The sequence below is a fragment of the Eleutherodactylus coqui genome, chromosome 3 (genome assembly GCF_035609145.1).
Source record: "Eleutherodactylus coqui strain aEleCoq1 chromosome 3, aEleCoq1.hap1, whole genome shotgun sequence".
NCBI lineage: Eukaryota > Metazoa > Chordata > Amphibia > Anura > Eleutherodactylidae > Eleutherodactylus > Eleutherodactylus coqui.
In genome coordinates this window covers 53,787,878-53,812,927 of record NC_089839.1, presented here as the reverse complement: position 1 = coordinate 53,812,927, position 25,050 = coordinate 53,787,878, and the positions used below count along the sequence as shown (strand labels likewise).

Sequence of the window (25,050 nt, the reverse complement as noted above, 5' to 3'; positions counted from 1 at the left end):
AGTATATATGGTATATATTTACTATTTAAAAAAAGTTACTGATGTGTTTTTATTTTCTGACTGCAGGTTTTGTATACTATTCTATTCACAGCAGTCTCATGGGCCATAGGAAACTGTGAACTGAAGATGTTCATTGACTTCTATGGGAAAGTGTTGTGGACATGCTGTGTGTCCTGTGCAGAGGTCACTGTGCAGGGAGGGGGAGGAGGCGATCTGTGACCATCACCAATTAAGAATACTGGATCCAGTGTTATCTTCATGGAGGTGTTACCTGTTATTGTAAGCCTGCCTGTGATGATTGCTGAGAAGTGCTCTCTACAGAACAGGAAGTGTCAGACTTATTAGGCTTAGTGACCACAGTGTGTGTGTGTGTGTGTGTGTGTATATAAATATAGTGATGGAGAAAAAACATCAATGACAATTCTTTAAAAATATGTTAAAAGTACAACCCCGACTTAAACAATGGACTCTTTTCTACTCCGCATATGTACTACCCCAAACTCATATACAGCATAGTGAATACATATTGTAGTATTCAATAAATATTAATAGAGCGCGTTGTATACACAAGCCATTAACCATTAATATTTCATATTTCATTGTTGCTCAGTGGTTCAAACCATACAACAACCAGTTTGGCATGAATAATAGCCTCAGCTGCTAGAGAATCGCATCTTTATTGCCTGTCTTCCACACAGCCCAACCAGTATTTATGTCCTCATGGAAAGTATGAGCCAGTATTTATGTCCTTATGGACAGTATCTGTTTATTGTGCTTGTCTGTATTTCTTTGAGTTTGTTGGCAATATAACTAAGAACAAAATACACTGGGTCCTCATATAACTGGTCATAGTCAGCCAATACTCTACCCCTATGTGCCCCCCATTTTATTTAAAGGCACCCACATTTTTTTCCACCCATTGTTTACTAATTTTCTTCAAGGCTGGCTTTAGCATAGTTTATTCTATTACTGTGTTATTAAAAATGGAAGAAGCACATTGTTTTGAAATTCAATGTTCCCTATTGATCATTGTAATGTTAAAATCGCGTTCGCGCAAAATTGCGATTTCGTGGTAAATTGCGATTTTGCGCGATCGCAATTTTAACATTACAAGTCCCATAGACCCCTGCAGAAAAAAACCGCTGCGAATTTAGCAGTGAAAAAAAAACTGTAGTGGGTAGTCACCCTAAGGGCTCCCACCCACTGGCGTTTATTTCTCCACTGCGATGCGATTCTAAAGTTAAAGTCTCACATCGCAGTGCGAGAAAAACGCAGGCAGATATCCCAAAATCGCTGGGATATCGCTGCGACATCGCCAGTCTTTTCAACGAGGCCAGCGGCAGCAGCGCTATCCCCATTGAAAAGATATGGAGAATGCGCGGACTTCTGCCACAGCTGTGACAGCTGTGACAGCTGTGGCAGGAGTTTCCTTCATCCCCGTGGGGACCGCGGGGATGAAGGAACCCTCTGTCACAGCTGTGACAGCTGTGGCAGAAGTCAGCGGCATGCTATCCCATTGCTTTCAATGGGATCGGCACTGCTGCCGATCCCATTGAAAGCAGTGGTTTCTGACAAGCCCTGCAGAATGATTATCGGAGAAGGGCTTGAAATATAAGCCCTTTCCTGATAATCATAAAAAAGTGGTTAAAAAAATAATAAAAAAGGTACTCACCTCTCCTGCTGTCAGCCGCGTCCTCCGACTGGCTCCCCGGCACTACTACTGAGCTCTTTTAGCAGACGGGGATTTAAAAATCCCCGCCTACTGGAAGGGCTGTGCAGATTGGCTGAGGGCTCAGCCAATAGCAGCTACTGCTTAGCTATTGGCTGAGCGCTCAGCCAATGACAGATAGCTGTTAGCTATTCATTCATGAATAGCTAAGATATTGCTATTCATGAATGAATTGCTAAGAGCTATCTGCCATTGGGTGAGCGCTCAGCCAATAGCTAAGCACTATTGCTATCTGCTATTGGCTGAGCCCTCAGCCAATCCGCACAGCCCTTTCAGGTAGCGGGGATTTTTTTAATCCCGGTCTGCTGAAAGAGCTCAGTAGCAGTGTCGGGGAGCCAGCCGGAGGAGGACGCGGCTGAAAGCAGGAGAGGTGAGTAACTTTTTAATTATTTTTTTAACCACTTTTTTATGATTATCGGGGAAGGGCTTATATTTCAAGCCCTTCTCCGATAATCACTCTGCAGGGCTTGTCAGAAACCACTGCTTTCAATGGGATCGGCAGCAGTGCCCATCCCATTGAAAGCAATGGGATAGCATGCCGCGGACTTCTGCCACAGCTGTGATAGCTGTGACAGCTGTGACAGAGATGAAGGAAACTCTTGCCACAGCTGTGGCATTCTCCATATCTTTTCAATGGGGCTAGCTCTGCTGCCGCTGGCCCCATTGAAAAGACTGTCGCAGCGATATCGCAGCGATTTTCTCGCACTGCTCTGCGAGAGTTTTCACTTACTCTCGCAGCGCAGTGGAGAAAAAAATGCTAGTGGGTGGGAGCCCTTAAGGTGATGTTTTTTTGGAATTTGTTGGGACAGTTAATAGCATAATATTTGACTTTTTGACAATGGGTGTAGTTTAACCCATTCCAATTTACTGTCTGACATCTTCCTACATTCTGATTGAAGCTTGTACAGCTCCAATATCAGAAGACGTCCAACAGGGTATTCTTACATTTTTTTGACACTCACTCCACTGTCAGAGCCTCTCTGTCGCACATGCACTGGCTTTATCCAGCAGATGGTACCGTTGTATAACAGCAAAAAGAGAAAGCCTTTTAGGAAACCCTGAATCCAAAATTGGATTGGAAAAGGTTAAGGGTGCGTTCACACGAGCGCATAAACGTTGCGTTTTTGCGCCCAATCGTATAAACGTGACCATCTGAGGCATTGGTTTCCAATGTATTCGTTCGCACGGGCGATTTTACGGCGCGTAAAAACGGCAACCCGAAAAAAAAAACCGAACATATGCGACCGAAATATGCGCCAACGCATATTCGATCGCCGAAAAGATAGTTTGCAAAGTAGGAACAAACGAAAATACGCTTTCTAGCTCTGGTCGTGATCGTCGAAAAACGTTCTTTCCAGCGATTATACGCTGCGCTCGTGCGAACGTAAATACGCCTGGTCTGAATTATATGAGAAGTTGTGTACACAAATCCCTGACACATGACACAGTAAGTTTCATCCAACAATGATGCTCTTCTGAGTTTATTACAAAGCCGACAATGCATATATAAGTTCACTTACGTGTGATCAGAAATACATGCCCCCCTGTAATCATAAGAACTCATGATTGGCTCTAGGTGCTAATGGTTTAACATATGTTAACGCCTTGTGGTTTGTTACTACTAAATACGTAATTCCTAGGAAGCTCTGTGACCTTACACTGTTATTGAGGTCAGTAAGGTCGTATTGCCTGTCATGAGTTACCGTTAACCACAAATCATAAAAAATGCAAACTCAATGAGAATGCAAGATCACAGGACTAAACAGTAACCATTGGCTGTGAGACTCCTGTCATGGCCAAAGTCGCCGTGTAGCTTTAATCTACTGTGAATCCTTGGATCAACATACTATTTCCAATAATCTAGTTACTATGATGTGTAATATAATTACACTCAAGAATGGTATCCAGGCCCTTCTTGAACTCTTTTAGTGAGTTCGCCATCACCACATCCTCAGGTAGAGAGTTCTATAGTCTCACTGCTCTTATAGTAAAGAACCCCCTTCCATGTTGATGTAGGAACTAGAGATGAGTGAACGTACTCGTTTAGGGCAATTTTACAATCGAGCAGAGCTTTTTTCAAGTAACTGACTACTCGGGCGAAAAGATTCGGGGGGCGGCGTGGTGAAGCGGGGGGTAGCAGTGCGGAACAGGGGGGAGCTCTCTCTCTCTCCCCCCCCCCCATTCCCCTCTGCAACCCCCCGCTCACCCCCGGCGCCCCCCGAATCTTTTCGCCCGAGTAGTCAGTTACTCGAAAAAAGCGGTGCTCGAGTGCGAAATCGCCCTAAACGAGTACGTTCGCTCATCTCTAGTAGGAACCTTCTTTCCTCTAGAGTTAGAAGGTGCCAACCTTGTTACAGTCACAGTCCTGGGTACATTATGATGGGAGAGATCTCTGTATTGTCGTCGTATATTTATACATAGGTGTGGTTTATTATACAAAAATGACTCCACTGCTCTCTAAATATAATCACTTATTATTGGCTACATACAGGGGTCTTTTTTTCCGCAATCATGTCTGAGATTAGAGATAGACACAGAAAATATTGGGCCTTGTGCAGAACAGCACATGGGCCCCTATCTTCCCAATTGATCATTTGATTAGTGAGGGGTGCTAGTCATACAGAACTAACTTTTATAGCTGTGAGGAAATGTCTTCACCAGCCATCCTATCCACTATTAATTGTGACCGTAGATGAAAATTGTTACTGCAGTTTCTTCCACACAATCTAATGGCCAGTAGTGAGCCCTCTAATTGTTATTTTAAAATATCCGCTTTTTGGCATTTATATTCATAGAAAATAGATAAACATGTTCTATTTTTCAGCATATTTGTGCATTAAAGCTCCCCATAGAAGTCAATGGGGGGGGGCATAAATGCACTGCAATACGCAAGGAGATGCGTGAAACACTGTAACACATCTGGAACTCATTTGATTGAAATGGTTAATTCGTCTATGTGTGTTTGTACGAAAAAAACCGTGCCTGCGGGCAAAAAAAAAATACAATAAAATACTCCAACACGTGTGCAAAAAAGTTCTGCTAAGGCGTGCACAATGGTGTTTACGTTCATGTGGAGTCGGTCTTAAAGGGATTACATGGAACTAGAAAAAAGGAACTGCGCCTTTTGTTTTTTTGTAAACTTCACTGTTCTCCATCATCAGTCTGTGCTATTGCAACTTGCAGAAATAACTTGAAGCTGCAATACCAAATAATGCCAATGGAAAAGAGTGGCACTGTTTTCTAGAAAAAAACAGCAGCCTTTATTAAAGTCATGCACAACCTTTTACTATTAATTCCCTTAATTTTCACTTAATCTTTTCTTCTATTGCATATTACAGTCAGCTCCTGGTTCAGTTACATCGACAGATGGTCAGGGCTGGTTGCCCATATGCTCATTGTTTTATCATATTACACGTTGGCATTCATCTGTATAAAATCCCCCAAGTTAACCAACTTAATCAGATTAACACTTCGGTCCCTATGAAACGCTTCTCACATTCCTTCTCTTCATCTGTCTTCCCGTTAATCAGGGTTATCTTGTCAAAAGAGCAGCTGAAGAAGTTCAGTGCAGTATCTTGAGGAGCAGAAGAACTGCTTAACATAATGATAGGCAGCATTTATGCCTCATTTAAAGGGCTTGTCCTTAATTGGCAAATTACAGCTGCTTTCTTTTAGAAACAGCGCCACACTTGTCCACATGTTGTGCATGGTATTACAGCTTAAAGTTGCCCAAAATTGTCCCAGTGATGATCATTCCTGTACTTTTACACAGAAGGATCATCGCTGAGTGAATGGAAGGGAACAGGTCGGGGGATCGTTTCAGCTGCCTGCCTCCATTCACAGTTAGCAGGCAGTCGTTCACAGATGAATGACTGCTTGTTTACACAGGCCAATCATCATTCAGCTTTTATGCATGCATAAACTGAACAACAGGATACGATGCAGCAGATGGAGTAACCTAAGTGCATAATATTTAAGAAATCAAGAAGAAAAGTGAAAAGTGGATAATGATAAAAGCAATTAAACTTTCCTTAGATTCTTAAGACAGTGCACTATATTGTAGCTGTATCTTCTGAATGATTTAGTTAACACTTCACTGGAATCAATACACTCTCATAGAAATATTGATTAAAGAACAAAACTTGCAATTCCTCTTTTATCTACGGCTCGCACACTCCCCTGTTTTAGCTTTCCCCTGTGAAAAATATCTCAGTCTGTGAGCGGAAGCCTAAGCGACAGCAATTTTTTAACAGTCCAATTGCTTCATTGCAGTCCCTAACTCCTTCAGCAGGTCTGCTGGCAAACTATTGCTGACTCACTAAGCTATGCACACCTATAGTCCCAAAACCTGTTCAGAGGACGGCCTCACTTACAATTCGTTGTGTGGCAATTGATGCTTCTACCGACCCCAGAAATCCCATAGAGTTGTCTGGGGGTCAGGAGTGCTACTCTCCTCTCCTCTTTCCATTCACTAGCCAGTGCGGGGGTTTCTTCTGTTTTCCAGGCAGCAGCTTATTTCTACGTTATGCCTTCTCCCCCTCTCAGCAGCTCAGCAAGGAAGTCCTTCCCCTGTCCAGCATCCAATGAGTAGGCTCAGTTCTGCTCATATAAATTTTTGTGCACAAAGCAATTCTCTCACAATTTTTGGCACATTTCTCAGGCCATCTCCATGGCAACCTTAACCCTTTCGTTTGAGTCCCTTACATCCCTTTACAATAATGCTGAGAGTGTGAGACTGTGTACTGACATACCCTATTGACAAGAGGAATAGTAACGCCCAGTTGGCTGTGAACATATTCATACAATTCCAAGAGGAATAACAGAGGAATGGCACAATACAGAATTTTGAGAAAAGATGCCTTAGAACAGTCACTCCATGGAGAATACTTCTACAACACACAGGCATAGCATTAACCCTTTATTTTTCATTACGGTATCTTTCTCCATGTTATATACTGCCTGCTATTTATTATATACTTGTTTTCATGTTAAAGTCTGGTGTTTAATGAAAAAGGATCATTGTAGCTCCACTGCTAATGTCCCCTTTGTCTTCTGTATCAGCCTTTGTTCTAAAATATGTTTATTCATTATTCACTGAGACTATTCATTTTTAATATGACTACGATGAGGCTTTTCATTCATTTTTCATCTAAATTACATGTTTTTCTTTTCATTGAAGGTTGATTTTTTTCTTCTATACTTACTGATACTGATGTACAAGGACAGGTGTAACAGGATTCCAGGCTGATCCTGGCTCAGGGAGTGGCGCCGTATTTTTTAAGGCAAAGTCCTGGAGGCTTACCTGGGGGCTTATTGCGGCTCTTCTCCAGTAAAAGTCTCTGTTACAGTGGCTGGTTAATACCGGTATATACAGAAGGAAGGTAATTGGCTGAGACCACATGGTTAGTGGCTCTAAATAAGTGGTTTATTAACTTCACCCTGAAGGTAGCAACTTAATTAGCATGCAATAACCTGTGGCTGTTCATGATCCAAGATTGGGATTCAGGCAGGATGGACTCTTGCGTGTAAACCAGTATCAGTTTCACCTCCATTCCAGAGCTTGCTCCCGATAACTGTTGCGTAACACCTAAGGCATGTCGGATCACTCACTGAAGGTCACCATATAATCCACCAGCTCCACTACAGCCTTGGACTATACAGAGGTACCCCATGCAGTTATAACAGGCTATCCTAAAGAGTTAGGCTGTAGCTATCGCTATGGACAGTAAGATGCGCCAAAACGTGTGCCAAAATCACTGGGTGCACCAAAATTTGTACCAATTTTTGCACAAGAGAACTGAGCATGCTCACTGGGAATTTTCTGGTGCTGGAGCCCTGGCTATATAACAGACAATTTTTGCTGCGTCACAGCAGAGTGCAGGAATTATGTCAGTGTTCTGAGCTAATGCTAGTGAAACAGAAGAAGAGTAGTAAGAGCACAGATTGCTGTTTAGAGAGGATAGAGAGTGTTGACCAGAGAAACTGGAGACTGTCTGGTGCTGCAAAAAGAGTTTGTGCTACAACCCCAAACAGGTGGTGACATCAGTGCCGTGATAAGGATCCAAGGGTAGAGTCGTTTTCCCAACCATGGACTAGGCTAGGCCAGTAGTATTGATGATTCCCACGTGATGAACTGTAAGTGAGGCCAGCCTCGATACAAACATTAGGTGTGCACACTGCATGGGATGTGACTAGTCAATCAACAGGTCTGTTGAATAGTATGTGCCATACTAAGGGAATTAGACTATTTAGCAAATTGCTATTGGTTATGGTCAGGACTGAGACACTGTTACAGAGGCTTGAGCCTACATATACACTACAGTTTGAATGCTGTATTTTAAATATACCGTATTTGTACTAATGCTTTAAAGGATGCACCTTGTGTTCTATATTTTGGTTCACCTGCACAGTATTAGGGACCTTTCACACAGAATGGAATTACGCCAAAGGATGCAGCCAAATGCACAACTGCTGTTATTCCGGGTTACTCAATCTGCTGCATTGTATCCTGAATCCTGCATTGCTATACCACTACCCACAACACAGTAAACCCATGTTCCTTATATGTATATTTACATCTTGTGAGAATCCACAGCACCCACCCCTTCCCAAGCCACAGAGTCCTGCCATCAGAGAAAATAGTTACACAGAATTACAAATATTAATAAAAGAGCATAACGGTGGTTTCTTGACCATCTCATAAATAAGCAGTGCCACTTTTACAGTTTGTTGCTTATGTATTTTGTGTATGGTTAGAGGCAGACATGTAGGTCGCCCTGTTTCCTGGTCGCGAGTGTGGATGCTGGAGCATAGTGCCACAAAGGCTCTATTTAGGGTGCAGTCAGATACTATAATTGGGGCTCGTAGTGAGTTGTGACATACTTAGCAAAAGAGTGTATGGCAAATGTCCAGTGTGGCTGGACCGGCAGTCACAAGTATGAGCGTCTGAGAGTGGAGTTGGTTCCAGCCAACCATGCTAAGGCTGAAGATTCCAAGATCCTGTTGGGTAGTAATTGCCCTGTTTTCTTGACTTATGTTGGGTGTAGCCTTGCTTGGATCATCTGGGCCTGAGAAAAATCTTTTACTAAATGTAACCATGGAGATTCGGGAGATTCCAGACCCCTATCTGGAGAAAGCGACTGTACTATGGGTTCAGGAAAGCCCTGCAGTTGTGAACAGAGACTGTTAGTTTGTCAACCTAAGGTGCCCCACCAAGTTCACTTAAAGGGGTATTCCGGTTGTAGCAAGTTATTCCCTATCCATGGGATAGAAGATAACTTGCTGATCGGTGGAAGAAATGAATGTAACAGATGTCACACAAGTGCCATTCATTTATTGGTAGCCCCAGGGGTTGTCAAGTGCTTGAATTCAGCAATTTTCGATGTTCTCATTGAAATGGATGGAGCAGCGGTGTGTGAGTTGGAAATACTTCCAAATACAGTACCATCTTGTTCCATGGAGTCTGTGTCCATTGAAGTGAATGGGAGCTGAGCTGCAATACCAAACAGAACCTACAGACGGGAGTGGCACTGTGTTTGGAGACCCAGTGTTTGGAAACCCCTTTAAGTTTTATGCCCTCTTTGGGAAACTGTTTGATTGCCAATAGTAACTGCCAAGCTCAGTGCCTTTGAGAGACTCAGTTGTGATGCTGCAGTACACAGAATGGCCTGTAGAGGGCTGTAGACAGGCATTCAGGCTGTAGAGATTAGATAGAACACCTGTGGGTGTAACATAGTACGGTATGTTAGGCTGAGGGGAGACTATCTAGTTCAACCTGTGAGCAGGAAGTAACATAAGTGTCAGTTTCTGCCACACTGAGGGGGGAAGTTGACAGCTCAGCAGAGCTGAAACGGTTGCAAGCCTCAGGTCCAGTGTGGACTAGTGGATGCCTCAAGTCTGACAAGTAGGATGACCATAGACTTTCACGCTGGTGGGGTACGGATGGACTTTGGTGATGTAATGAACTTTGCTGAGTATGAAATAAATGCTGGCAGGCGCCAAAGAGTTTAAAGAGAATCCAAGTCTCCTAAGCCATTTCTATACGTGTGGTGCCTATTCTGGACGAAAAGGATGGCGATCCTGTAGGCAATTGACCCCCAACTTGCCACAGTGTGAAACCATCACAATGATACATCCACTTGGGGCACTAATAGTGCAGCAGAGAGGTTTTGACTGCAATCGCAGCAAAACTGTTGCAAAAACCACTATAAATGTAAATGCAATTTTGCTACAGTGCAGTACCATTTTTTGGGTATTCAGAATTGATGCCATGCAGTGCCCATAGGGACGCTAAGTCATGTGGCTACCGTGGTCACAATAGTGTGCTGGGGTTGGCTGCTACAATGATTAAGCCAGTCAATAAACAGACAAGTGGCAGGCAATTTCCAGGAGGGATAACAGAGGAACAGCATAGTGTAGAATTCTAAGAAAAGCTGCACCAGAATTATTTCATGGAGAATATAAGTATTTAGTAAGACAGGCATATCAGAATTGCTGATGATTCCTCTTTAAATGTTGGGGCAGCTGAAAAAAGTTTTGCTTGTTCTGCATTGTGTAGAACGATAACCAAACTTCGCATTCTAAGCGCCATTTCACCTCGTTCCACCCTGTGCATCGTAAATCCCTGGATAAGCTAGTCTTATCGCCTCCTGCCTCCAGCTACAGAAGCAGCTGCTGACTATTCTCCAGCCACAGTACTTCTCACAGCTGCCGCTTCCCACACAAAGACAGAGATTACCTGTATTCATGCGCCATAGTCTATCAAAAGAAAATAGCCGGACACAGACCTTATGATATCACGTTACACGTATGTTATGGTTTTATGGCAACGCCAGACAACATGTTAATGTGTATAAAGAATGGATTTATTAAGACCGGCGCTGATTATCCAGGCAAATATGGGGAGTTATTACTGCCTCTGGTTCTTAACATATTGCTGTGCAGAGCACTTGCTGGCCCTCTGGCTACTAAATGGATTAAGGATGGAGAAATAACATTTTGAGGAAAACAGAATTTAGTTTGTTTTTACAGGAAAGCTTATGCACCAAAATATCGTCCCATCAATTACACGTTTTATTGTTTTACAGTTTTAATGGTACATAGAGGGCTCCAGACTAAAAAAAAATGACATTGGCTCCTAAACTAAAAAAAATGTAAAACTAAATAATACATCTCATTATTTGTATAGCGCCAACTTTTTCCACAGCACTTTCATATTATTTATTACCCCCACCAAGCTGGGTACTTATTTTACTGAGCACGTAAGGAGTTGACCTTGAGCCGGCTACCTGAACCATGCAGGGATTGAACTTGCAACCTTCAGGTTGTAAGCCAGAGTTTAGGACTGCATTCTGCTGCCTTAGCACTTAGAGTAAATAGGACTTTGTGTAGGAGCCTGCATCCCCCAAAATATAATTACATACAGTCCCCCCAAATTAACTATAGAATTGCATGCAGAACCCCCCCCTCCCCCACAATATATTGCATACAGTTGTCCCATGTATGATATATTTACATATAGTCCCTTACCTATATAATTGCACATAGTCTCCCCCACACTATATACCGTGTTTCCCCCCAAATAAGACCCTGTCTTATATTAATTGTTGCCCCAAAAGAGGTGCTAGTCTCATTTTCGGTGGATGTCTTATGATACTTACCTAGCAGGCTCGGTCTAGGTCTCTCCCTCTGCTCTCCGGAGCTCCAACGCGCTTCTTGCAGTTCTTGACCGCCCATAGAAGATCACTTCCTGGTTATGGAATTTGTAAATCCCTCCTCCAGGAAGCGATGGCTCTGACTGGTTCTTGAGTGCTGCTCAGCCAATCAATGCAGTGCTCAATGAGCCAATCACAGCTATCGCATTGGTAGGCGAATGGGCACCACACATATAAAAATGGCTTAGGAGACTTGGATTCTGTTTAAACACTCTGCATTAAACCCACCTATCAATCATCCACACTATATTTTATACCAGGTGGATTGTATATCTGCACCGTGGAAGGAAAAGAAGTGATATGTCCCTTCATGATGCAGAATCAATGCAGATATCCGCATCCGTTTGGACATTGGCACTCAGATTAGCCGCATTATAGGGGGTCATTAACATGTGGACCTGCAGTATCCGTCAATCCAAACCCACATCAGAAATCAAAACTCAGCCTGTAGGTTCTGCCATAGATTTTGTGGTGGATCTGCTTTGGATTAGTCCAACACAGCGGAGTTTCGCCACTCATGCGCCACCGTCACTCCATTCAATCTCCTCCCCACTGCTGGAAGGGGGTTGCAGTAAGCCTGCAGTGAGGAGGGACACAGGACCCCTGTTCTTGGGATAATTGGGACCCCCACTGATTAGACTTTTGTCACCTATTCAAAGTCTAATTTGGTACAACCCCTTTAAATCATCAATATACCCCTCTTGTTTTTCAATATCTCTTGAGATATTGCTAGAGGCCATTAGCGGTCCTTTATCTTTGCTAATGATGAGTTCATTACACAGAAGGTAAGAATTAAATTGTACAGTGCTGAGGAGCGACTATTTAAGGTCAGCCCACCTCCTCATGCAGCAGATACTCGGGTTCTTTGATGTCACTTTCATGATTAAGTAATCATTGCTTAATTTATTTTTGTAATGAAACATTTCAGTTATGGAGGAAAATCCCCGCTATCTCTGTAGATGAATCACGCCCCCAGGGCTGAACGCATCATTATTGTTGTTACTCTTTTTGCAATTGAGTCTATGAGGCTTATATTAAAGTAATAACACATATAATAAAGATTGCAATTTTTAGATAGTTTTCGCAAAGATTGTAGCAAAATGTGGCAGTTCTGGTTTATGGTTATACACAAAATGTGATTTGACCTACCACCTACTATCTGAACTTATCTTTAGTGCTGTCCCCAATGCGGAGGTCCCCTGGTTCTTCGCTTGGGAACTGAATGCAAACACAACCTACAGTGTGAAGTCTTCTTGAGGGGTGGCTGACTAGAAGAAGGAATATATACAGAAGACATAAGGGCTTCTAACCCTTTGCAATCCACTGTCTGACGTCTGAAGACATTATGATTTAAGGCTGTACAGCTCTGATGTTGGAAGACGTCCGTCGGGGTTCTCTTACTGTATATTGCCAGCCTCTCTGCTGTCAGAGCCTATCCAACGTGTCACCTCATGCAGTACTGGCTTTAGCCAGTATATAGCGCCGTTGTATAACGGCAGAAAAAGAGTAAACCCTCTAGGAAAACCAGGATACAAATTGGATTGGAAAGGGTTAAGATATTGAAGCACTTGTGTGAGATAATACTGAACAATAATAGCCAAAGTGGCTGTAAATCCACATTGTAGGATATACAGTTCTGGTCAAGAGTCCTACAAAGGTGGAACTGCATACTGAACATTCGTTATAGTGCAAGGATAATATAATTGTCATTACCGCAGTTTGTTTCTGTGACTGATTTAGTGTATTTTGGAGTGAAAATGAATCATAAGCGGCAGCCAGGGGGTTAGTCAATGTGATATTTCATTCAATGTATGTCAGAATGAAACTTACAATTACAAGCCATTGTAACGCTTCTAAAGGTAAACCTATAGATGAGTCATTTCTTTAGCTATGCTTTCACAGTAGGTAGATGCCCCTCCGTGCAAAAAACAGTGTGGCGCTCTTAACAGCTGCTAGTGAGGTGCTCAGCCCCGATGGCATTGCCCACAGCTCCCCAGCAGACCTCTATCTGGTCTGAATGTTTTCCTAAGGCCATGCTCACACATATCGTCAGTAAAACTGCGCTTTTATGGTGATTTTGAGTAGCGTTTTCGAACGCATTGTACAGCGTTCAACAGCATTTTTTAAGGCACCTCATTATTGTAATGGGCAATGAGGTGTGTTAAAAAGTGCTTAAACGTGCTGTAACAAGTCAGGGTTCACTCGCCTCTGGATCGCCGTCTGCACGGTTAGGAAGTGGCGAACCTTGCACGAAAATATGCTCAGTAGTCTGAAGTTTCGGTAGACCTGACTCCTGCCAGCCTTTATTCACAGCACATCAAACATCATACACAGTCCATATTGTTTTTAGGGTCCACAATCCACAGGGTCCTGTCACTAACCCCTCCTGGGGCGTCTGGAGGGCATCTTCCTCTGTCAGATAGGGTGACAGACCCAACTAGTCCAATGCAAAGGCCATAAGCACCCCACCTAGGTGTGAGGTTAGGGTTGTCGTCCCTGTCAACCTTGGGGCTTTTGCTGGTCCTCACTGGACCCCAGCTTGCAGCCTGTCATGCACTGCCTAGCTCTAACTTCCCCCTTGCTTCTGGCAGGAACTGGCTTATATGCACCCAATTCCTGCTACACTTATCAGGTGTTAACCCTATCTTTCCCTTTCCAGGTATCAGACTGCCTGTCTAGCACCCTCTGCAGGCCAGTCTGATACTGCACCACTACAGTGCGAAAATAGAGCAAACAGCATTTGAAAATTGCGGCACTAAAAACGCTGCAAAGCCCCATTGAAATCACTAAAAACCATTGTGTGTGAAAGTGGCCTTAAGTTCTGTCTAGACGCTCCATCATGGCAGCAATTAAATGGAAAGAAAAAACTTCAATTCTTGTGCCCATAGACATGCATTGAAACTGAAAATATTCCGTTTCAACCCGTTTGTCAGTTTCCCATTGTCATTTCGTTTTTTAAACTGAAGCAAAAAGCGTAGACGGCTGCACTTCTGTTTCGAAATAAAAAAACGGAACCAAAACTGATTGCAATATTTATGTTTTTAACATTGCTGTCAATGGAAAACAGAAGCAAGCTGAAAGTTATCTGTTTGCTTCCGGTTTTCTCCCGCAACGAAACACCTAGATGGAAACAAATAATAGTAGTATGAACTAGCCCTTTTTCCGTAGTTTAATGTCATAGTCCCTGGTGTTAAAGGAATTGTCCACTTTCTTCAGTTTTTACTTATTTAGTTATCGAATAGGAAATCATGCAATATTCTAATATATGCATGTATTCAGAGGCGTCCCTACCATGAGCATCCTGAGTCTGCCATCCGCACGCGGAAAGACCTCACAGAGGTTGCCACCCAGCCGGTAGGTCACCAGCTTAGCCAGTATTTATTTTTTACCAGCCATATTAATGGACAGGCCGGGCAGCAAGCCAACAAGCATTTATCTCACTGGGTCTGTAGCTCCTCTCCAGCCGTCTGTTTGTGACCTCTGACCTCTCCCCCCAGCATCTACGTTCCTATAGGCAGCGCAAATGCTGAATGGAGGGGTCAAAGGTCACAGAGTGATGACATCAGCAGCTGGAGTGGAGCTACAAATGGAGTGAGTGAAATTCTTGTTGGGTTGCTGCCTGTCTGAAGGTTCAGTATGGGGCATAGTTACTACTGGGGCCACTATAAAGGTCCCTATTACTACTGGGGCCACTATGAAGGTCCCTATCACTCTCCTATTCTTTCTTTTCTTATTACTACTGGGGCCACTGGGGGGGGTGCTATTAATTTTGGAGCCACTATGGGGGTCACTATGATTACTGGAGCCACTATGGGGAACACTATTACTGCTGGGAACACTATGCAAGGAACTATTATTACTGTGGCCACTAATTGGGATCATTATTGCTACTGGGGCTACTTACTATTAGGGCTACTGCTGCTAACACTATTACTCTTGATTTAAAAAATATCAATGTCCGTAAAATGAGTGTTTTGTTTTTTTATTGGGGGGGGGGGGCTGGTTGGCATTTTATACTTTGCCTCAGGCACCCCTGAAATTCTGCTCACATGCTTTTATTATAACAGTGCAGAGGCCCAAGATCTGGTCTTGGATGTCAATGGATGTCAGTCATGTCATCCACCAAACATGTCATGTGACCCCTACTGTTCAGCTGGCACTGATTAGGCATCTAATAGGTGGATAGATTAATCAAGAGCAGACATTATACAATATTACTACCATGTCTGCAGTAGCGGCATCTACGATATGTTCTTCTCACTGTCTCCCCTCTGTGTTATCTTCTGCGGCAGTATAACGGTCTCATCTGGAGATAGTTGTGTTTTGTGTTTTCACCGTAATACAGTTAATTGCTAATGATGTCATTAATAAAGGAAAAGGGTTTATACCAGGGTTACAAGTTACCCCCCTAGCCAAAGTCCCCCATGTAAATACAGCCTTAGATGTAGGTGATAAGCAGAGGTGTAGCCTAGGGCTCATGGGCCCACTGCAAAAATTCAGCTTGGGCCCCCGTGGCATAGCGCCATACCGTGACCAATATCACCGTACTCTGACTAGATGATATTACCATACAATAGCTGAATGAAAAACAAGAATTATGAAATTTTAAGCATACTGTAAGGAATATTACCAATATACTGAGACTATGACATCCCATGCCAATAATATGCTATGAGCCCCTTGTGACCCTCCTATATACCGGTACTAAAACCTCTTTATCTGACCCATCCTATGTAATATGACCCTCCTGTATGCCCCACTACAATAAGCTATGAACCTTTATATCCTCTCCTATAAGAAGCCCCTGTGTCACCTCTTTATATACTATGACCCTCTACACCCCCACTCCTGTATCCTATGACCTCACCTGTGGTCCTTTATACTATAACCCCTTAATGTCCCACTCCTATATACTATGGCCCCCTATACCCACACTCCTGTACCTTATGACCACACCTGTGGTCCCACTCCTATATACTATGGCTTGACCCCCCTTCCTATATACTCTGACACTCCTGTATACCCCCATATCCTACTCCTATATACTACAGTATGATGCCCATGTGTTCCCTCATATATACTATAGCCTCACACTTCTATACACTATGACTCACAATATGTAGAAGTGGGGGGGGGGGGGGCACAGCAAGTTATAGTTAATAGGACTGGGTGTACAGGGGGTCACAGTGCATTATATACTAGGGGGGCACAAAGGGATCATACTGTAGTATATAGGTGTGGGACATAGGGGGCTCACAATATACAGGAGGGGGTACAGGAAGGCATAGTAGGACTATGTAGTTCAGAGTGGTGTGTTTGGTGCGCACTGTAGATATCCCTACTCAGTCTCCTCCATCTCTCCCTGATCCCAGTGATCAGTGCTATGTCCTCCTCCTGGAGTGTCAGGTAGGTGGGCACAGCTGGTAGCACTCTGGGTGGTCATAAAGCTGCAGCCAAGTCCTGATCATCAGCAGCTTTACTCCACTCCTGGCGCTGCTTGGACCAACATTACACAGGAGGCAGTGAAGGGGAAGTTGGCCAGAGTCTGGCAGGTACCTAGAGCTGAGCTTCTCTCCCCGGCATCCTACCCATCTCTGTAATCAAGTGGAAGAGCCAGGGGGCAGAGCTGAGTGTGTTATACAGCGCTGGGTCCCCTGCGTTTGCCTGTGTGTCTAGAAATGAAAGCAACTCCTCCATCAGAGCCCGGGAAATAGAGCGGAAGCAGGGAGAACTTGCGATAACCATTATTGTGGTGCAGGGGACCTTTGAGCCCCCCAGGTTCAGGGGCCGGGTCCCAATTGCGACACCACTGCTGAAAAGTCAATTTTGGTGTAACCCCTTGAAAGATGTAATTAGGTTGGTTTCAAATCTTTGTCTATGGTGTCTAGTGATTTGTTGCCACAGCCATCCACAATGTCCAGCGTCATTTTTTTGCCCATTTTTGCCCATGTTACAAAGCATTTTCTCGTAACAGCCCGTTGATGGTGTCCAGTATCCTGCTGATGGAGGTCACTCCTGTCGTCAAGTGGTATATTAGTTCACCCTGTCTGTGGTGTCCAGTGGTTTGTTGGTCCAGTCTTTCTTGGGTATCCAGTGAAGTCCGATTTGTCCTCCGCTTTACCGTCCCAGTCTGTATTTGCTGTTCCCGGACTGTCGATGCCAAAGAAATGACATCATTCTATTATATTCCCTGGTACGATACTGAACTCTGAATCTCCGACATTGGCTGTTTTCACACCTGCGTTAGGGCTCAGTTCACGGTTTCCATCACGCTTCTCTGTTTTTGGAGAGAAACTGAAATAAAACCGAAAAAAAAACATCTATTTTTTCCCCACTGATTTCAATGGGATTTAAAAAAAAAATAGAAAGCAAATGAAAAGGCTTCCGTTCGCTTCCATTTTTTTAGATTGGAAAATAGCATTATTTTTCCGTTAATTTGCCAACTACAGAGGGGGACACAGCTGGATCGTGCGAGCGGGTTAGCATAAATAGTAACTTAGTTTATGGTGCGGTCGGGACGAGACAGGGTCCCAAACCGGGTTATGTAGAATGGTGTGATCCAGATTCATCGAGGAGCAGATGGCGTGATTCCTCAGGAGCACCAGAACACAATCACAGGATGGATTATGGCAGGTTGTATTGTGACATGGGTACTAAATGCACATAAGTAACGCTAGAAGTCGGATCCGAATTGTATTGGTCCCCAGTCATGGAACTGCATCTGGGCACAAGATATTTAATATGTACATATAGTATAAGTTATTGCATGCTCCCTATCTCTTCAGGGCTTTGCCAGGCTACATATAAATGTAACAGCTGAATTGAATTTGCTATGGCACAACTTCATAAATCATTGAGATAAGATAATACTGCAGGCATATTGTAACACAAGCTATTGTAAATCGATATGGGGACGTCCCTCATTCACTTGGGTTCTTTGGGGAAGGAGGCACTTTTAGTGATGAGTAATGCTGGGTACTTACTGGCACTTACTGAAGCAGAGATGTTCTGACTGCAGCTGCCGTTCTACTGCTGGAGTCACAGGCATAGCCAGGTCTTCCTGCACCACAGGCAAAAGTCATACATAGTTATTCGGTCGCCCCTCAGCCATCTTTTTCTAAATGAAATAATCCCAGTTTTGATAACCTCTCTGGGTATTGTAGTCCACCCAATCCATTTATTACATTAGTTGCCCACCTTTGCACTAGCTCAAGCTCTGATATGTCTTCTTGATGCTCAAAACTGTACTCCATATTCCATGTGTGGTCGGACGAATGACTTGTAAAGAGGAGGAACAATGTTCTTGTCGTGCCCCCCTAGACGTCTTTTAATGCACCCCATGATTCTATTTGCCTTGGCAGCAGCTGCCTGACACTGGTTGCTCCAATTAAGCTTACAGGTAACTAAAATCCCCCACTCCTTTTCCATGTCAGTTTTGCCCAGTGGTTTCCTATTAAGTATGTAATTGTTTTGTGTATTTCCTCTGCCCATGTGTAGAACCACACATTTAGGTCACTTTCACTCGGGCGACAAAATCACACGATTTTCTCGCAATGTGACAGCGCTGCAGATCGCATGTATGTGAAGCCCGTGCTGTCCAATGGGTTCCTTCACATCAGCGATGTTTTGTAGGCTGCTACCTTGTGAGAGAAAAAAAATCACAGTATGCTAAAGATTGCCGCAATTTGCGAGATTTTGTAGCCCATGTGTCCCTATGGAGCTTTCTTCTGTGTTGCATCGCACGAAAGTGATGCAACTTTTACAGTAGGAAGTCCTACTGTTTGAGCCCTAAAATAAGCCATAGCTGCATTAAAAAACAAACAAACACAATGCATCACCTAACAGCGCTGCCTGCTCTGCCGCAATTCTCTTTGCCGGTCCCCGGCACACTTGCTTGTAGTTTTCAGTCAGCGCTTCCTGGCTTGGAGGTTCAAAATCCCCACCTCCAGGAAGTGCTGGCTTTGATTGGTACTTGAGTGCCGGGGCTCAGCCAATCACTGCAGCGCTGGGTGAACGAATCACAGCCATCGCATTGAATGGCACGTATGTGGGTGCACGGTTTTGTGTGCACCCATGTACGCACACGCTCGTGTGAATACATCATAAGATACCTTTCTCATGAAGTGGAATGTTCTGCAACAGTGCTGTGAAATGCAACACCCCAGATGGATGCCTTGGACACTTGACCAACGTGGAGAGCTGGGAGGGATAAGTGTTGGCTTGTCACGGACGCACTTACCAGACTCTCTTCCCAGAGGCATGATACGTAGCCAAGACCAGAGCTGGATTGTAGGCCACCTTCAACACCCCTAGGATAAGGAATGCCAATAAACGGAATGATAGGGGTAGTAGTTATCACTCGTGACGCCACCGTTCCCACACACCGGTATGCTACACAGCAGAGAATAAACACAGACGCTTGTGTATTGTACCTTGGGTCCCCAGGAATGGTTAGGGCCCAGTATAACTTTACTTGTAATAAACTTTGGCAAACAATTATTCACAGCAATGCAGGTACAATTCTGCACAGAGAAAACAGAACAGAGCTCAGAGATCAGGGAGGATACACAGGATGAAAGTGGTCCTACAGTCCACGTTATCTGCACAGCACCACTCCTGGACTGGGAGCGCTTTGGAGGAGGAAAGGGGATAGGGGGCACTCAACAGTCACAGACACTCTGCAGCAATTATTTACTCAAAGAATTAGTCTCAACACCCCACACGGAAGATGCGTGGATGTGACCTGTAGCGTACTTCTGCGCGGTGATCCTAACTATGGACAGCTGCGCAGAAAAGACTTGTAAATTGAATTGGTACCTCAACGGTGGGTCTCTATATATAGAATTACTGATGAATCCTCCCTCTTATGGGTTCTGGGACTCACTCCACTCACATTCAGATTTCAGTTGCTACAGGATATCTCTCCTTCTCCTCCACCTTTACCTACAAGGAAGCTGAAGGCACTTTCATGTAGCTGACCAGGTAGCAGACAAGATGGAAGACCCTTTCCCACTCTCAATCACTCCTATTTATACCTTCACTGATACCATATGACATAATAGACTGATACCTTTACAGACAGGCAATGATTTTAGCAGAGTTAACCCTCTAAGCACCGCAGCTGTGCAACACACACACTGGATATGACAAGACAAGCTTTGCACAGTGCATCTACATAGGACAAACATGTATGACATTTATGGAGGGGACCAGGATGGTGTTCTGGGCCACTACAGGAATATGCTGTCCCTAAATTCCTAACTGGGGATTTTGATGCAGAATTGCTGGCAGGATTTTGCTATTTTCAATTCCGCACCAAAATATGCATATTAGCAGTGTGGATTTTGCAACCGATGTATAGTATAGCCATACGATGGCATCCATTGACCACAGGGTCGTAACTATAGTTTTTACTATAGGTAAAAATATAAGTTGTTATAAGCCATGCCCCCTAACCGCACCCGCTTTTACCTTGGCCAGTATTTTTTGTGTTGCAAAGGCGGCAGCCCTATCTCCACTATAATACACTGTAACAGCACAGCATTTTCTGCACCACATAGTGCTGTATCTCCGGAGATTCTTGGCGCTGAGCGCTCTCTCTGTGGGGGTGGGGCTGCAGCAATATAGTGCAGAGCTGGCAATCTACTGTTTAGTATGTGGAAAGGAGTAGTGCTGGGGCTCTCCTGTATAGTCCTACCAAAAATGTCAGTCCCATACATCAACCAATATAACAAACCCAAACAAAAATGTCCAAGACTGGATTGCAGAAATTTAACGTGAAAAAAATTAGTTATTGAGAATTACATTTAAAAAACAGAACATAAAGGAAATGCAGCATCAATACAAGTGAAAGGTATCAGCTCAGGTCACACATAGAAGAAGTTCACAAAGAAAATCATGCTTATATAGGGCTCAGTCACACTGGCCTTTTTCGGCACGTCAAAAAGATCGCACTAGATAGAACCAATGCTTTTCAATGTGCGTGGTCACATGTGCGAATTTTACATGCAGTGAACGCCTGCAGCAAAAATTAGAGGACACCGGTTGGCAGAACGCATGTAACTGCAGCGAACCGTGTTTTGTGTATGTGAAACCCCTGGATGCTCTCGCAGAAGCGCCGACCCCATTGAGAACATATAGTGAAGAGCGCAATCCTCTGCCACAGCTGTCACAGCTGTGGCAGAGGAGCGTGATGTTCTCCCATTGAATTCAATGGAGCTAGCAATACATTGAAAGCAATGGGTTGCCAGCAAGCCCTGCACTGATTTTCGGGGAAGGGCTTAGAATATAAGCCCTTCCCTGAGAACGATCCTAAAAATGTGTAAAAAAAAAAAAAATCTATACTCATCTCTCTGCAGCTGCTGGGGCTCAGTCACGTTCAGCCGGCTCTTCTCCTGCACTGTTATGAGGAGCTTCCAGCAGTCGGGGATTTAAAAGCCCCACTTGCTGAAAGGGCTGCCTCTGATTGACTGAGTGCAAGGACCAATCAGAGGCAGCTCTCAGCTACTGAATGACAGGAGAGAGAGAGAGAGAGAGAGAGAGAGGGAGGGAAAGAGAGAGAGAGAGAGGGAGAGGGAGAGATACAAAAATGCTCGAGCCTCCCATTGTAGTCAATAAAAGTTCTACAACACATTATATGTACCCCAGAGTGGTGCCATTAAAAAATACAACTTGTCCCAAAAAAACAAACATACGGCTACGTCAACAAGTTATGGCTCTTGCACTGCGACAGTGACAATCGCTTCGTCCTGAAGGCAAAAAATAGGGCCGTCACTATCATAACATAAAAACTTGATTTATCTAATAGGTCATATTCTGCTGACATATATTCTTCAACCCTTTATAATGCCTCTATATAAAGAGCACCAGCCGCATGACATTCACTTTATTAGAACCAATTTCAAATGCACCAATTGTGTCTGTATCGAAAAATAATGCTGTCTATTTGATATATTGAGAAACTTACAACATAATCTTCCTCGAACCCAACCTGGCTCAGCCTTCTGGCTGAAATGAAATAAGAGTCTCGGGAAGTTTTCCAGCTCTCAGATCTGGTCTGGAGGTTGTTCCAGTTGGTTTGTTTTATGATAACGTTTTAATTGTTCTATAACTGCTCCAAATCCTGCAAGATTCTGGCTGATATCCGAAGTCATTTTCTCTAAGAATCTGAGATAAAATACTGGATGGAAGTGTTTTCAGTATAAAGGATATCACCATTGTTATAGAGCAAGAGCTATAGGGAGTGTAGAGGTATTTGTCCCACGCAAGCCCTGATGCCTGACGGCTCCCAAAAGCCCCTCCACCACATAAGAAAGCGCAAATATTACAAATTCTCCATGATCGAAGAGCTCTGTTAGATGTTTTGCTTTGTATGGTGCCAAGTAGTGCAGATTAGTTCTGTTCACCTACATAAGGCTGATCTGCAATACCAGCGATACCCTGGCAATTAGGGTGGATTCAGACAAGCATGCTTATGTGCACACAATTGTGCACACAAAACCATGTGTCTATTAGAACCATTGGTTTTCTATGGTGTGTTCACATGTCCGTGTTTTACAGGCAAGCAAACGTGACCTGTAAAAGATAGGACATGCGTGCACCATAGGTACGTGGTGCGTGTAAATATTCCCCGCAGGAAGTCCTCTTGCCACTGAACACTGTGACAGCACTGTCACACTGTTCAGTGACAAGGGGACTTCCCGCAGGGAGTAAAGAAAGTAATGGGCTGCCGGCAAGTCCTGTAGGGATTCTCGGGGAAGGGCTTTAAATATAAGCCCTTCCCTGAAAATCATCCATAGAATGTGTTAAAAAAAAAAAAAAAATTATACCCACTTCTCCTCAGCTGCTGGGGGCTCAGGTGTATCTAGCCTGTCTTTTCCCTGCACTGTTCTGAATCTGTTTCAGCAGCCGGGGATTTAAAATCCCCACCTGCTGAAAGGGCTGTATCTGATTGGCTAAGTGCTCAGCCAATCACAGGCAGCACTCAGCCATTCATTGAATGACAGCTGAGTGCCACCTGTGATTGGTCACAGCACTCAGCCAATCACAGGCAGTGCTTGGCTACTCATTGAATTCTTTCTAACCAATATCAACTCTGGGTAAGAAATTAGGTTCTTGAACAGAAGGATATATGAAAATGGCTTTTCTAAACACAACAACCCCTTTAAGATAGCCCCCCAAACTGCTGTAATTATGGGTAGTTGAGTTATCATGTCTATTGTCAGAATTTTCCATACCAATTCTCCACTTGTACTTGAATAAAATAATTTGATTTAGGTAGAATGTAATTTTAGAAATATCACATTTAATCTTTTTGTCATTCGCTCGCAAGAAAAAAAATGAAAGTTTCATTATATGGAAACAATTTTGTTATGCTGGAAATTTACTATTATAGCCTTCAGAAAGTTCTTTTTATGTGTTCTAGGACATTTCCAGTTATTTTATACCTTTAGATTGGTAACATCACTATGGGACAGCAGGAATAGCAATGCCTAAAATTGTAGAATACATAATAAATAGTATGAGTTAAAAAAGACATGTTGTATACCAAGCTCAACCCAAGAAAGGGAGAGAATGTCAGTGAAGGGAAGAGGTAGGAGTAAATTACAGAACATTGTTTTCATCTTTTTAGGCAGAGAAGGTGAAAAAACTCCAAAAACTAACTAAATACCTATGAGATAATAAATAGAATTTTTATTTAGAATTTAATACATCAAATAGTACCAGACAATTAATCAAATTAATTCAGTTGATTTGCTAATTTAAAGTCAGCACGATTCTGGATTTCCTGAGAATAAAGAAATTGATGTAAGCACGATTACATTGATACATCAGATTAATATAGATTTAAAATAAAACAGAAGACCAATAAAGAAAAAAGGACTGAAAAATGGTGCTGCTGAGGACTTCTAAGGAATGGAAAGTCAAAACTTCATGCTACATGCATGTCACACACACAGATCTGGTACATGCATTACATGCATGTCACACACATAGCACTGCTACATACAGTCTTCATCCCATACAACAGGGATCACGAGCATCACAGCACTTGGGATGAAGGACCTGTGATGACATCACCGTTATGCTCCGCCCCATATCACATGACAGTGATGTCATTACAGGTCCTTCATTGTGAGTGAGTTACATGCTCCGCCCCTGATCACATGACAATGCCATCATCACAGGTCCTTTATCCCAAGTGAGTGAGCTACATGCTCTGCCTCTGATCAAATGATGGTGACGTCATCACAAGTTCTTCATTCTTGTGCAGATTACAGGCAGACTACATCTCCTACAAACCCCCTGCGGCCTCAGTTGTTCTGGAATACTAACAAACATCTAGCCGGACAGCAGCCATGTGCTTACAGAACCTGTGATGATGTCACCATCATATGATATGGGGTGGAGCATGTAAATAACTTGGGATGAAGAACCTGTAATGATGTCACGTCATGTGATCAGGGGCGGAGCATATAACTCACTCATGGATGGACATGTGGTCGTTAGTACTTTAACTGATTCCTTCCTCAGGCTATCTATACTAAAAGGCTAGTTAAAGAATTGGGCCTTTTCTGAAACATGTTGCAAGCTACACTTCAATAGAGT

At 43.5% G+C, this 25,050-nt stretch overlaps 1 protein-coding gene across 1 annotated transcript in view; it reads left to right on the top strand.

The window, feature by feature from the left end:
• KCNH1 (potassium voltage-gated channel subfamily H member 1) overlaps positions 1-25,050 on the top strand; it is a 348,715-nt gene that overhangs the window by 191,377 nt on the left and 132,288 nt on the right. The gene's annotated exons all lie outside the window — the stretch shown is intronic.